The 13,764-nt window shown below is 39.0% G+C and overlaps 1 pseudogene; it reads left to right on the top strand.

The window, feature by feature from the left end:
- The first annotated feature begins 12,659 nt into the window (after positions 1-12,659).
- LOC148010574 (cryptochrome-1 pseudogene) lies at positions 12,660-13,136 on the top strand (annotated as a pseudogene).
- Positions 13,137-13,764: the final 628 nt, after the last annotated feature.

Genomic DNA, 13,764 nt, shown 5'->3' with positions numbered 1-13,764 from the left:
TCAACAATCAAAGAAAGGCCCTATGAGAAAAAATATCTTTGAAGAAATCGATAAAGAACCCACAAAGCCAACAAAGGAGAAGGCAGCAGATAAAGAATCAAAATAGCAAACATAAGCATACACGAGCCTTATTATTTTGGCTTTGTACATTTATATGAAATTTTTGTACCTCATGGTGTAATGAAATTTTTCACTTATAAATCGAATGTAATGTACATTTTATTTATATACATTCGAAAGGAAACTTGCTTCATGATAGCTTATGAGTTCCCACTAAAAAATATCTTAAGGACAGTCTATTAAGATAAATTACTGCAAAGTTTTCATTCTCAAGGCTCAAAACTCACAATTGTGGGAGACAAACAACTCATACAAGAGAAAGAGCGCTCGACTCTTTTACCAATTGTTACGCCATTCACTTTGAACTTATATCTAGGGGATGTATTGTCTAGCAATTCCAAGGTATCCCTCACATCTTTTAGACTCCAATTAGAAGTAAAATTCACCTTCTTTACTTCTTTATGCGGCAAAACGTGCACTACAAGTTTATATGGTGTGCAATCTGTATGGGAATCCAAGGGAACCCAAATACCCAATCTTAGTTTGTATCTCCTGTAATCAAAGCCCAAAGCAAGAGTTTGGCGAGGGATACTGTAATCCAAAGCCAAGGATTGAGGGCATGCACTGCACCTCAAGATATCATTCTTATGGTCGCACTCTCTAGATTTCCAAAGTGTCCCTATAGTGTTGTCCAAATCCTCTTCCAAAAAGTTTCTACTTAGCCAGGATACCTTCGTTCTTTGTAAATTTGCTGTTTTGAAGCAAGCTACGAAGATATGGAGGGGTACAAACCATGATAAACGTATTCTTCTTGAGATTCTTCCAGCTGTCATGGACTTTTTAATATCCTGAGATATTTTGAATTTGAAACTTTGCACCGTTACCTTGTCAGGAATCTCCCAGTTTAGAGATGAAAGACTTGGCAATGGCAAATCTTCGATATTCCCATACCTATCCGCTTTAGAGGGAACCACATACTGTGCATAATATATAAAAACCTTTCATTCACTAAAAAAAGACACAGTTTGATCGGCATAAATAATGTCTGCCAATACCTTATGAATGGCATGGAAAGTCCCACTTAGGCTTTCCACTGGTTGCCATTCAATACTTGTTGACGGAAAGATAACTACAATGACGAACCGTTTGTTAGAACTTGCATAAATGGAAAAGAATTATATACGTTATTCAACTAATAACTTACAATGTGTTTGTTGGGAAACACGTTCGTTTGGAAGCAAATGCATATCCTTGGCATGTAAACATGTTGCACGTTGACAAACCAGCCTTCGGGCATAATTTTGAAGGCAATGATACGCCCCTTCCAGTGATGTTTTATATCATCTCGTTTTCTTCTTTTCACCTTATGAGAGCCCTTGCAAGATGGCAGCATGGTAACCCAATCGTTTATAGCAAAGATTTTGGGCTCAAAATTTCCATCTGCTCCCTGGCTATAGACTATGCAAGAGTGTATTAAATGAGAAGGGCGCCTGGAGGAAGCCATGAAAAGAATGAAAGCGGAGAGAAAGAAGCTCAAAGAGGGGTGAATGAACTAAAAAGTAGTGCCAAGAACACAAATGAGTATGTATTGGGCACCAAAAACAATATTGAAAGATCTCCCGACTTTCAAAAAACTCATTATTAATTTCATCACATCTCTGTCACATATTCTGTCAGATTTGTAAGTAAATAACGTCTTTGGGACTCCAAAACATGTCAGACCTTAGGGGTTTTGGCTAAAAAAGAAAAGAGAATCACGAAATGGACTCCACTATCTCTAAAAAAGAGGAGACAAGAATACCATATTCTTGCACATGTGGCGAACTCTGTTTGGCCCTTTTCTTAATCCCGTGATTAACAAAAGTGAATTTTTTGAAGCATTTTTGGCCCTAATGTAAAATTTGATCATTAAGCATTGTAGGGTGGGCAAGTCAAGGAAAATATTGTTAAATTCATTGAATGTAACCTCCTTTTTCTTGCCCTTGAAGCTAGACTTGATATGAAAAGGCTCACCTAGAATCTCCATCACTTTGTTATTAACTCTCTGTCTAATAGTCCTAACCACAAATGGCTTCGGAAGTATGCAATTGCGTACCTGTCCTTGCTACATATTTGATTGTAAAAGCTGAAAAAGTTGCATATAAGCATCTCAACTGATACCAATACTATCCAGTGTCTTCTGTACTAACTCAGAATCCAAAGAATGATTCTTTACAAATGGCTCCAAGCATTGTTTCTTTGCCTTTTTAAATTTCTTCTTCTCCAAAATATCCTTTGAAACTACTGAAGGAAGAAGATGACAATAAAACTGAGCTGCTTTTAAAGAATCTCTTTCACTTGCATTTGGTTGTAGAAGAGATCTAAGTAAAATTAACATCACAAATCAATGCAAGTAGTTTAAATAAAGCCATATTTAAGATTTTTCAAGTGAAAAAAAATATACCTTGCTGCTTGGATTCTTTTACCACAGCCTCCTCCTCCTCCTTTGAGATTCTCAATATTTTGAAGGCCTAATAAAGTTTGCTTTCATTGATAAGCTTTGATACACTTTTCCAATGAATGAATTTTTTATTGACAATCCTCTAGCTTCTGCAACAACTCTATATCATGTTTCATCAAAAGATGATTCTCTAGTCCAAGGATATCCTTTTCTGCAATAAGATTAAGTATATAACCTAAAAATCCATTGTAGCCATCACCAATAAACCTCATTAATGATGAGCTATTATAGAAAGGAGGAGTGCTATTTCTACTAGGATCTTTGGAATATAGCTTTCCATCTAACCAAATATCAATATTCTTCTTTCCTTCAAACCTCAGTATATGTTTCATAGACTCTGTAACCGTGATAGATTTTATTCTCTTTCTTATTGGTTCATACTCACTATCCAACTCAATATGAAGATGATAGAGAGGTCTTTTATGAGAGCTACAGAGATTATTAGATGATTGATCCATAGCTGAGTTACTGAGATCATTGGGTGATTGATCCATAGCTAAGGATATGATTAGAAGCAAGAACGAAAACAAAGAAGAGACTACTAAGGAGGAGAAAAAAAGAAGAGACAAACGATGGAGGGAGGCAATCGAGTATCCACCAAAATTCAAATTGAATATTACTTTTCACTTTAATGAGGAGAGGTAAGATCTTCATTATGACAACCTTGCCAACTTTATGGCGACCTTGATTTCTAGGTTCGATGTGACCACGAGAATATCACGACAATGACTTATTAACGAGTTTTGATATTTTAACTTACTAAAATATAAACCTTTTAAAAATTCTATAAAGTGATTTTATTTCTTAAATTTTTTTCTCTCTCTAGGATCTCTTACAGGGCATTTTCAAGACCTCAAAACTCCCCTAATGATCTTCTGCCTCTTCTTCTTCCTCTATGTCTTCATGTTCTTGAATTATATTCAAGTCTTCTAGCTCATATGTTGAACTTTCTCTTCATTTGAAGAGCTTGATTCTTTTTCTAGCTATGGGTATCTTCATGCTTGTTCCATCCAATTCAACCAATGAATATGTGGCATTGTCATGAACGACCTTTACCACATATGAGCCAAACCAACACTTTACCATCTTCCTAGAAGCATTGTATTGATTGTCTAGGCTGCTATCATAGACAAGCACCCAATCATTTTCTTGAATTGCTCTTGACCGAAGTCGATATTGCTTATTAAATCTTCTTTGTTCTTTAGTCTTGCTGTCTTTAGCTTCTCAATAGTTGCTTGAACATCTTCCGGCCTTCTTTCTAGCTGCCATGTGCACAAAGTCAGCAACTCTTCTCTACTGATGTCTTCCTCCCAAGGTAGAAGACTCCATGTGAGAATAGATTCTTAAATTGGCATAATTGGTTGTTGTCCATGCATAAGTTCAGCTGGCATATAGCCAATCACTAAACTATGAGTAGTCTGGTCAGCCCATAATGCAAAAGGTAGCATTTTAGGCCATTCTTTGATCTTTCCTCTACAAGACTTTGCTAGAGCTTTGAGAATAGGTTGATGACCTCTCTCACTCTTTCCATTGCCTTCAGGGTTGTACGATGAAGTTAAAGCCAACTTAATACCCAATTGAGCAAAGAAGTTGCGTGCTCATCAGTATCCAACTCTCCTCTATTAGTTGCTTTACCCACACATTCATATCTACAAAACACTTCTTCAAGCAAAAAATGACAAACAGCTTGAGTGGATTTGGTTGTTAAGGATTTTCCTTCAACTTGATTGGTTAGATCCTCTCTTGCAAGCACTAAATACCACATATTCCATATTCCTGTAGGCATGGTTACAAGATCAATAGCCCATCTATAATGTATAGACAAAGGATAAGTTGGTTGTAACCCATCTCGATGCTTGACCATAGAATACATTTGACACACATAACAGGTTTCAACAAAATGTGCTATGTCTCGATACATGTTTTGCCACCAATATTTTTCTTTGACTTTACTAAAGGTTCCCCATATGCCTCTATGACCAGCCCACAGGCTTTCATGAAATTCCTTCATTACATGTTGTTGTAATCTTTTGTTACCTAAAACTCAAACATGCGCTCCTTTCTTCTTCTTTGCGTGCTTTCATAGATCTCCTTCTTTAAGAAAAAATCCATAAGATTTCCTCTTGATATGTTTGAACTCCTCATCAGTCCAAGTCTCCTTCTTCTTCATTGTGCTCAAATATTGGCTGATCTTTAGCCAATCTTCTTCAAGGAAATGAACTAGAACTTGAGCAATGCAATGAGCATGCTGGCTTTTAGTTGACCATCCTATTATTTTCAACTTTGGACTAGTATATGCAGTAACTGCAAAGGTATTTTTAGCAGCCATGGAATGAAATTCAGCAAGTATAGATTCTTCAGCTTCATCTTCTTCCATCAGCTCTTCTTCATTGTCATATCTTGCGTGTGATAGCATGTCAGCAACTGGATTTTCCTTTCCTGCAATATGCTTTAATTCAGGGTTGAGAGACTTAATATATGCAATCCATCTTAGCATAGCAATGTCCGGTGTAGAGTTGTTGGCAATCATGACCAAGAGTGGAAGACAATCAGTTTCTACCACTACAGTGTTGGAAACTGCGAGGAAGATGAGAGATGAAAGAGGAAAGGAAGAGAGGAGAGAAGAGAGATATGAGACACTGGAAGTGGAACCCCAGAAGTGTGTCAACTGAGGACACATGATAGGAATATATAGAGGGGACTTGGGGCGCTATATATAGACAGATTATATATAGCTAACACCCCCACTCAAATAAAGGTCCCTTACTATGGATGAATAAACCCTTAGCGGCTCAAGGGAAAAACCTATAGCTCTATATAGGCCTACCGTTATATTAATATTCAAAATATAAAGTTACAAAGTTGAACTTACAAGAGCCTATTCATAGGCATCAAAGGAGCTACATCACTCGTGAATTACAACATCAACGGAGGAGCTACAAGAGTCTATTCATAGGCATTAAAGGAGCTACATCACTCATAAATTACAATAGCCTATTCAGAGGCATCAAAAGAGCTATATCACTCCTTAATATACAACATGTAAAATAAGGATAAGCGACATCACTGCAAAAGATAAAAATCTCCAAGAAATTCCTTCAACTGAACTTGGGATGTAAGTAATATATTTGTCACATCAAAACTTAAAGAAAAATGTTATAGTGACATTAGAACAACACAAGGTCTATAGAGACGGCTCGCAATGCCGTTCTAAAGACAACATAACACATGTGGGGCCCCATGAATAGAATATAAATAAAACAATTCGTCATCAACTGGAATATAGACGCTCATTAGCTGGAAAGAATATAAACGAAACAATGTATCATCAGCTAGAATATAGACTCTCGTCAATGGAATAACAAACGAGGACGATCATCATGAGGTCATGTAACCTAGTGCTATAGGTACAATTGTGAAGATCATTAAATTGCACCCGATGTAGATGTTGCAAACTACAAGCACAGTTGGTAACTTGCAGATTTGACATTTAGTACATACAGAAACATAAAGCTATTATCTTTTTCTGGGGAGGAAAATTCCCTGAGCGTTTCATTGTTAGTCAAGAAGAACTTACTATAGCTAGCAAGGTTGCATTTGGGTATTCTGCTAAAGAATCTTCACCTTTAAGGAGAGCATCAAGCCATGTTCCCTTAGTTGATGTTCGTTGATCAAAATTCCTTGGAATGGAACTAAACCAGTTGCCAAAAATCTCTTCAACTGCCTTGGCTGTAGCATTCCGAATTCGGCTTTTCTTTCTTTCAGATGCTAGAGATTTCAGCCTGTTCAGAAGAAAAGCATCAATAATAATTTGCAGACAACATTTTTTGCAGATAATATCAGTTGAACTGAGTTTCTCGTAAGTTGCTTGGCTGCCATTCGAACCATCATAATTTCCTGCAAGTGCAACTTCCTCCTTATAAGCACTACAAGCTGGACACTTTGGCACAAAGCACATGGTGTCGGTCCTGTTAACTTGAAAGAATTTCTTATTTTCCAAAATTTGGAATTACTGTGGATTTCACAGCCATCATTCTGATCTAGAATCTTACAGATTCGTGATTGTAGCTCACTCATGCCAATATCTGATAAGTTTTGATCCTCAAATGCTATCTGATTAATGGAGGCAAGCTCTATTGCTACCAGGCCAACTTGACCAGAATAAGTTTTGATCCTCAATTGCTATCTGATTAATGGAGGCAAGTTGTGTTGCCACCAGGCTAACTTGACCAGAATATAAAGGTGATAGTGGGAACCGATTGGGATCCACAAACACAGGATCCTTGCCAAGTCCCAAGAGGACTCTATTCCTTTCTGCTGCAGATAAACCAACTTTGAGACACATTATCTTGAGCTCCATGGTTTCAGAGAATGTCAAACACTTTGCTAGGCCTGAACTACAAAACGTTTTGACAACATCTGAATATTCTCCTGATGCACTTTTTGCTTCTATACTACAACTGTTAGAACTTGTGTGCAGAGGATCATCAAAGGAATCTGGAATCTCTTCAGAATCAGTTAAGAAGATTTCCCAGTTCTCATCCTTCTTATATGATGGTTGTTCCCAACTTCTAGGCTCTGAAGCAGAACACTGTGCTTCAAATACACTAGACCTAATTTGAGACTCAGATCCTTTCGCAACAACTTCCAACCAAGGCTCATCCTCACTTGTCATAAACTTGCCCCATGGGAGAGAGAATCCAAAAATCTCAATCTGCCCAAGAGTCATTGCAATGTTTCCCGGTGAAGCAAGATTTCTAGCAAATGAGGGCTATATATAGTCTGTCTTTATATAGCTAACATACAGAAGCACCTATAAAGTATTTATGATCACACTTTAATGCTGTTACAACTCCCCACAATTCCCTTTTTACTTGTGCATACCTTCTTTGATGTTCATTGAGAACTTTTGCTCCAAAATGAATTGCATACCTGTTACCTTCAAGATCCTCTTGGCCAACAGCCCATCCTATCCCAATGGGACTTGTATTCACAGTAAGGATGATGGGTTGACCATTTGAATAGTTAGCCCTTTTGAGAGTGGGGGCTAAAATTAATAGCTTCTTTAATTTACGCATAGTGAGAGTATGCTCTTTATTCCAAGAGAATATTTGGCCTTTTCTTAATAATTGATAAAGGTTTTCGGCTACATGAGCAAGATGTGGTATCCATATGAGATACAATACACATGAGCCAAGAAATCTTCTCACCTTTGAAACATTTGTGCATTTTTCTTGCATTCTACTGATGGCATATATCTTGATTGGAGAAGGTTTGTGCCCATAGAGGCCACATAGATGACTGACCACTAGGACTTCTTCTACTCAAAAAATTGACTTAGCTCCAGAAAGGGTAAGATGTACCTTTTCTAGCCTTATCAAAATCCTGTCACAATCTTGAATATGGTTAACTACAAATGTCCTACAACCATCTTTGTCAAGCTCCTCATTCTTTTCATTGACTTCACATCCCTTGATAGGTACATCATCAAGAAATGGAAGAGTAAGTTGTGGAATAAAGTCACTTAAGACTTTGTGCATGGCATTCATCATATGGGCTATGGAGTTTGTTGCACCTTGTGGTAGATTGCACATGCGGACCAATCCAAGAGGTGTCTTCATTATGGTAATGTCTTAGCTTTCTAATGAAAGCTGCAATTGGTCATATCCTGAATATAGGTCTCCCATAGAATAAATTGCTCTACCTGCAAAAGCTTCAGAAAACTCATCAACAATTGGATCCCAACGAACATTTCGGATTGTGACACGATTGATAGGATGTAGATCTTGAATGAATTGTAAAGATCCATTTTTCTTAGGCACAGTAAACCATTGGTTTGAGTAAGGTGCTAAAGAAGGTTCTAAAATCTTCATTCTGATCTTCTCATTTAAAAGTTCCAATAATTTCGGCAGATGCGCCCTTGGAACAGGAATGGGCTTGAGGTTCCAAGGCACATGTGGGACCGTAAAAATGACCATAGGAACCACAATATTTGGATCCACACAGCCTATTACACTTGGTTGAAAAGAAAAAGATTTTTCATGTTTCATTAGCATTTGCATAAAAGAGTGTTTTTCAGCGGGCGAAAGGAAAGAATTTTTACCTATTTTGAGCTCTTTTATACTTTTAGATGTGAACTTGTGAGACCAATGTTGGAAGAATCACGAAGACTTGGCTGATTTGCTGCCCTATCAGCAAGCCCTTCACTCTCAAGAGGCAGTCAGACAGCCACAGGTTTGAATTTCTTATCCATTGTCTTGTATTTTTTCTCCACTTGTGCTTCAGCCTTGTTGAGTAAACCATTGTCTTCGTGTTCAACAAATTCTTGAATTGTTTGATAAAAATCCAATGTACATACTTCTATGGACTGATTTTCACCATGAGCAGCTGCATATATTTCAGCCAATGTGTCAGTAGTAATCAGTCCAAAAAAAAGGCTCAAAATATCTTCATTTTGAGCCATCATATCATAAGTTTTCAGCTCCCTTTTTACATGGCATAAATATTTTCTTTCATCCTTAGTCATGGCCAGAAGAGACTTATAACAGCCCGTACTATTGGATGTACATACATATAAATTTGCTAGAGACAATTTCTCTTACATGAGGAGGTTCAATCTTTTTACATGACGCACTACCATAGCCTCTCTTTATGGTAGTGCAACCCGAAAACCCTTGAAATCTTAGGCATTAGGAGGCACAGGATAATCATGCAGTCGATCTCTGTTTCGATGATGGTTAACACACACAGTAAGAAATTGGATAGCTCGTTCATTATCCTTGCTTCGGATTCAAGCATGGAAGGACCATCATCAAGATCTTTTGTTTCCAAGCGGGCTTCAGAAATGTAAGGTTGCCCAAGAATGATAGGGTAACTACAAGAGTCTTGAACAAAAAATTGAAAATTTTCTTTTATATCTCCAATAGTTGCCTGCACATTAGGACATGCAACATATAACTCTCCGGAAGAGTTGTTTGCAACTCTCATTCGCCAACCTGGATCAACATCTATGGGCCATCCGCCACTTTCATAGAGACTCCTTGCCATGACATTTATCCCCAAGCCATGGTCTAAGAGTGCAATACATGGTGTTTCTCTTTCTCCAATTTTGACGACTTTCTCAGTTGTTGCTCTTGCCCAATGCATACGGGAGTAGTGACTGCTTGGAATGAACCGAGCCTATTAATCTCTTTTTTTTTACATAAAATCGTCTCAAATTGGCTGAAAGCTACATGCTTTCTTTTACATGTCCTCCTAATATAGAAGTTATCTATAGTTTTATGGATTTTCACAAGAGATAATATCTAGAATATCAAAAAGTGACTAAAATTTTGTCCAAAAAAATCTAATATTTTGAACCATAGACACTAATACTAATGTCTAAAGTGACATTGGCTCTCTAAATCTAAAAGGAAGCCACACTCTAGATTTTTTTTACATGGTGTGCGCGTAGCGGCATGACAACGTCCTACTTGATGCCTTTGTAGGTCTTCCATGATACGACTGAAACTTGTAGTAGGTGCCAAGGCAATCAAATGGGCAGAATCATTCCTTAACTTGAACATCTCTATTTAGAGTAGTGTTACCACCAAGGTTGAGTAATTTGGTAGAGTAATAATTATCATATCAGTGAGTGGCAAGATGGATCTTTCACATGGGATATTAAGGTCTACTGGCACCATTGCCATAGGGTTATTTTTAGTGTCCCTATTAAGCTTAGTGAAGGAAGGAGGGATTATACCTGCCATACATTCTCTCTCTTGACTCGACTTTGACTACCATAAGTATGAGTGGACTGATCAGTATGGCGTGGCCTATCAATGAAGAATGGTTCTAGCTTCACGAGGGTGTGCTAAGTATACGAGTTTATTTGGGCACCACTTTTAGTAATAATAAGACAGAATACAAGGCCTTAATCATGGGGCTAAATATAGCTTGATGTGGTGGTATTTGTTGTTTATTGTTGGTGAATTGGGACTCACAGCTAGTGATCAACCAATTGAATTGGACCTATAGCGTGAGAGATCCCATTCGACATATGTATCATCTTACATCCTTGGATATACTTCAAATTTTTGAGATAGTGACTTGTCACCTGGCTCCTTGTTAATAGAACCTCTTTGCCAATTGGTTGGCAAATTATGCCTTTTTTGAGGACGTATTTCTCAACTGTGGTCTTGAGTGGTTATTAGAATTGTCAGATGTTATTAGCCATGACTACTGTGGGGACTTCTTGCTTACATGTCTTGTTATGGATGCCAATTGTTAGTATGGGTGATGCTCGAGGTAGTGATTGGCCATCTTCATATTATTTCATAGACCCAAAGGATTATTCAACAATATATTTACCAAACACCCCTTTGTCAAGATTGTGGGAGAGAAGGAAGGAGTCTCACTTGTAGCTTTCTTGCTTGCACAATGGGGGAATACACACACAGGTGGAGGCTGAAAACAGTTTTCCTCTCCTTAGTTGTGTAAGCCAAAAGAACTCTAGTACAAGGAAATAGAAGAACCCTATATACGGGTCTCAAATCAAACTCAACTAACTAAGGTGGCATACTAACTAAGCCACGAACTAGAGTAGATAAGGATAGTTGTCATGTAGCTATTATTCATGGGCGGTGTACCAACCGCATCTGCAACTGACAAGTCGGTGACATAAATGCACAATGGTCACCCTGGCATATCACGAGTGGAGCTCGATGTTGAAATGTGCAATGTCCAATTATTGGAATATTGTTATTGGTACCCTAGAGGGGTATCATTGTGTGATTTATGGTAGCCACATAGGAGGATGTGGACTTCATGGATAGATGTGGGACAAGGGTCACCACAAGTTGAATGTGGATCAGAGGATGCCACATAGCAGGCTATTGTCTTGAGGTTCTCTATATAAGAAACCTAACATTGTATGATCATTAAGCATTGGAATATATTGTTGAGTGTTGCCTACATCGTTGTCTCTCCATTATGGATTTCCTTGTGTATTTTGATCCTCCATAGCATTGCACTAATCTTGCATTGCCCTAGGCTTAGTGGCGGTCTCATTTAGTTTCTTATCATGGTATCAGAGCTGGTCATCCGCTAAGCTTAGGTAGATTAGTGTGTTTTCTTTCATGTCTTTTGTATAGAGAAAAAAAAAATGGCAACACTCTATCATTAGGGAGAGTTTGTGTGAGATTATGCCTTTGCTGTATTTGAAGTAACCCACGAAAGTAGTAGTCCTGAGTTGAAGTTTTCTACTATGATAAAAGAAGAACTGTGCAGGTTGCTGCAACAAAGGAAGTTGCTCCCTATGGAAGCTGCTGCTGCCAAGAGAAGAAGACTCCCTGCTCATGGAAGAAGCAGGAGGATGTTGCTATTGAGAAGTCAAGAAAGAAGCTGCCGTGAAGAAAGGAGAGAGTTGTTGCAAAGAAGAGATGCTGCAAAGATTGTTGTTGACGCTGCCCTTGCTAAGTTGCTGTTCAAGAAGGTCAGCAAAGGAGTTACAAGATGGTTGCTGATGCAATGACACTCATGACAGGGAGCTGCTGAAAATGATTGCAGTGAAAGGGATACTGAAGAAGGAGCCGGCAATGCCCTTCTCAAAATGGATCACGAGGTTGCCATTGTTATCCTTGCTTATAAGGAAGATGTTTGGAATAAGCGTGATCTGTTTCAGCTCGTGGAAGAGTTTTTTGACAACAGCAAGCTGCGCAGAAATTGCAAAAATTTTGAAGAACGTAGTGGATGAACGGAGAAAAGAAGTCACTCATGAAGATCAGGATCTCTTGGCGGCACTTCTAAGACAGAACATGGCAAATCAACATAACATCGACTTGATAATTTCTTTGCTCATGGCTGGCTACGAAACTACATCCATGATCATGACCTTGGCTGTAAAGTTTCTCATTGATCATCGAGTTGCTCTCATGCAGATACGAGTGAGCCCACCCAAGCCTTGCCGCTTTAGAGTTCTGTACCGCTGCTGAATGCTCCATCCCAGTGCCATCTTCATCTCGATTTCTGCATAAGCTTTTGCAACATTGCCGTTTGTTGTTCTTAAATAGCTCCAAACTTGAGGACGAAGTCTCCTTCAAAAGGACGAGAAAGAACAAACATGGCGGCTTGCACAGTGGTCTGGTTTCGCAGAGACCTGAGAGTGGAGGATAATCCAGCGCTCATTGCGGCGGTTAGGGCAGGAACTGTGGTGCCCGTCTTCATCTGGTCCCTAGAAGAGGAAGGCCAGTTCCTCCCTGGAAGGGTCTCCAGGTGGTGGCTCAAGCAGAGTTTGATTCATTTGGATGAGTCTCTTAGGAGCCTAGGTGCCAATCTCGTCATGCGGCGATCGAGCAGCGCCCTCTCTGTTCTCCTTGAGATTGTGAAGGAGTCAGGAGCAACTCAAGTCTTCTACAATCATCTCTATGATCCCCTATCCCTTGTGCGGGACCATCGTGTGAAGCAAGGACTTTCTCAAGCAGGTATCTTGGTGAATACTTTCAATGCTGACCTGCTGTATGAGCCTTGGGAAGTCAATGACGAGCAAGGCCAACCTTTCACGACATTTGCGGGCTACTGGACTAAGTGTATGGTGTAAATGATCTTATCTTGTGTGGTTTGAAACAAGCCTTAGCCCCTTAGCCTCTTATCCTTTCCATACCACTCCCTAAGATGAATCTCCATATGGAATATCTTTGGGAATCAAAATATATGTCAATCTTGGTTGTGGCAAGAGCCACATATTTAGTCAATGGCATATATGGCATAGATATTTTTGTGTCAAATCTAGTGACACATGTATTGAAAGATTGTGAACAATGATGTGCTCATTCACAATCTATACCTATGGATGTATTTTTATGACACCTTTATTTGCGGGTGTCTTGCCCTTGCATGGACATAAAATGGATGTAATTCTCTCACCCATGTTTATGAGGGTCCTCTGCCCGAGCCCACGGGTGCTCAAAAAGGATATTTGATTGTGGTGTGCAGGAGTAGTGTACGTTGATGATGCACTACTTGGGTTGGTTCCTTCTCCCTGACACATGGGGTGTCTAAAAAGCACTTGGGTGGTTCCGCCCGAGCAGCATGGTGCTCGAAATGGACTTGAGGTGTCTAGGTTGCTAGACACATGCACACACATTTGTTGAACACTCCAATTTGTCATTGAGGGGGAGTGTTGAGAGAGTGAGTTTGGCAATGCCAAATCATTGGGGGTGAGAGGT

Source organism: Lygodium microphyllum, chromosome 29 (genome assembly GCF_053477565.2).
Source record: "Lygodium microphyllum isolate KBCC chromosome 29, Lygodium_microphyllum_v1.1.10, whole genome shotgun sequence".
NCBI lineage: Eukaryota > Viridiplantae > Streptophyta > Polypodiopsida > Schizaeales > Lygodiaceae > Lygodium > Lygodium microphyllum.
Note: the sequence above shows the minus strand (reverse complement) of the source record. Positions and strands in the feature narration are given on the sequence as shown.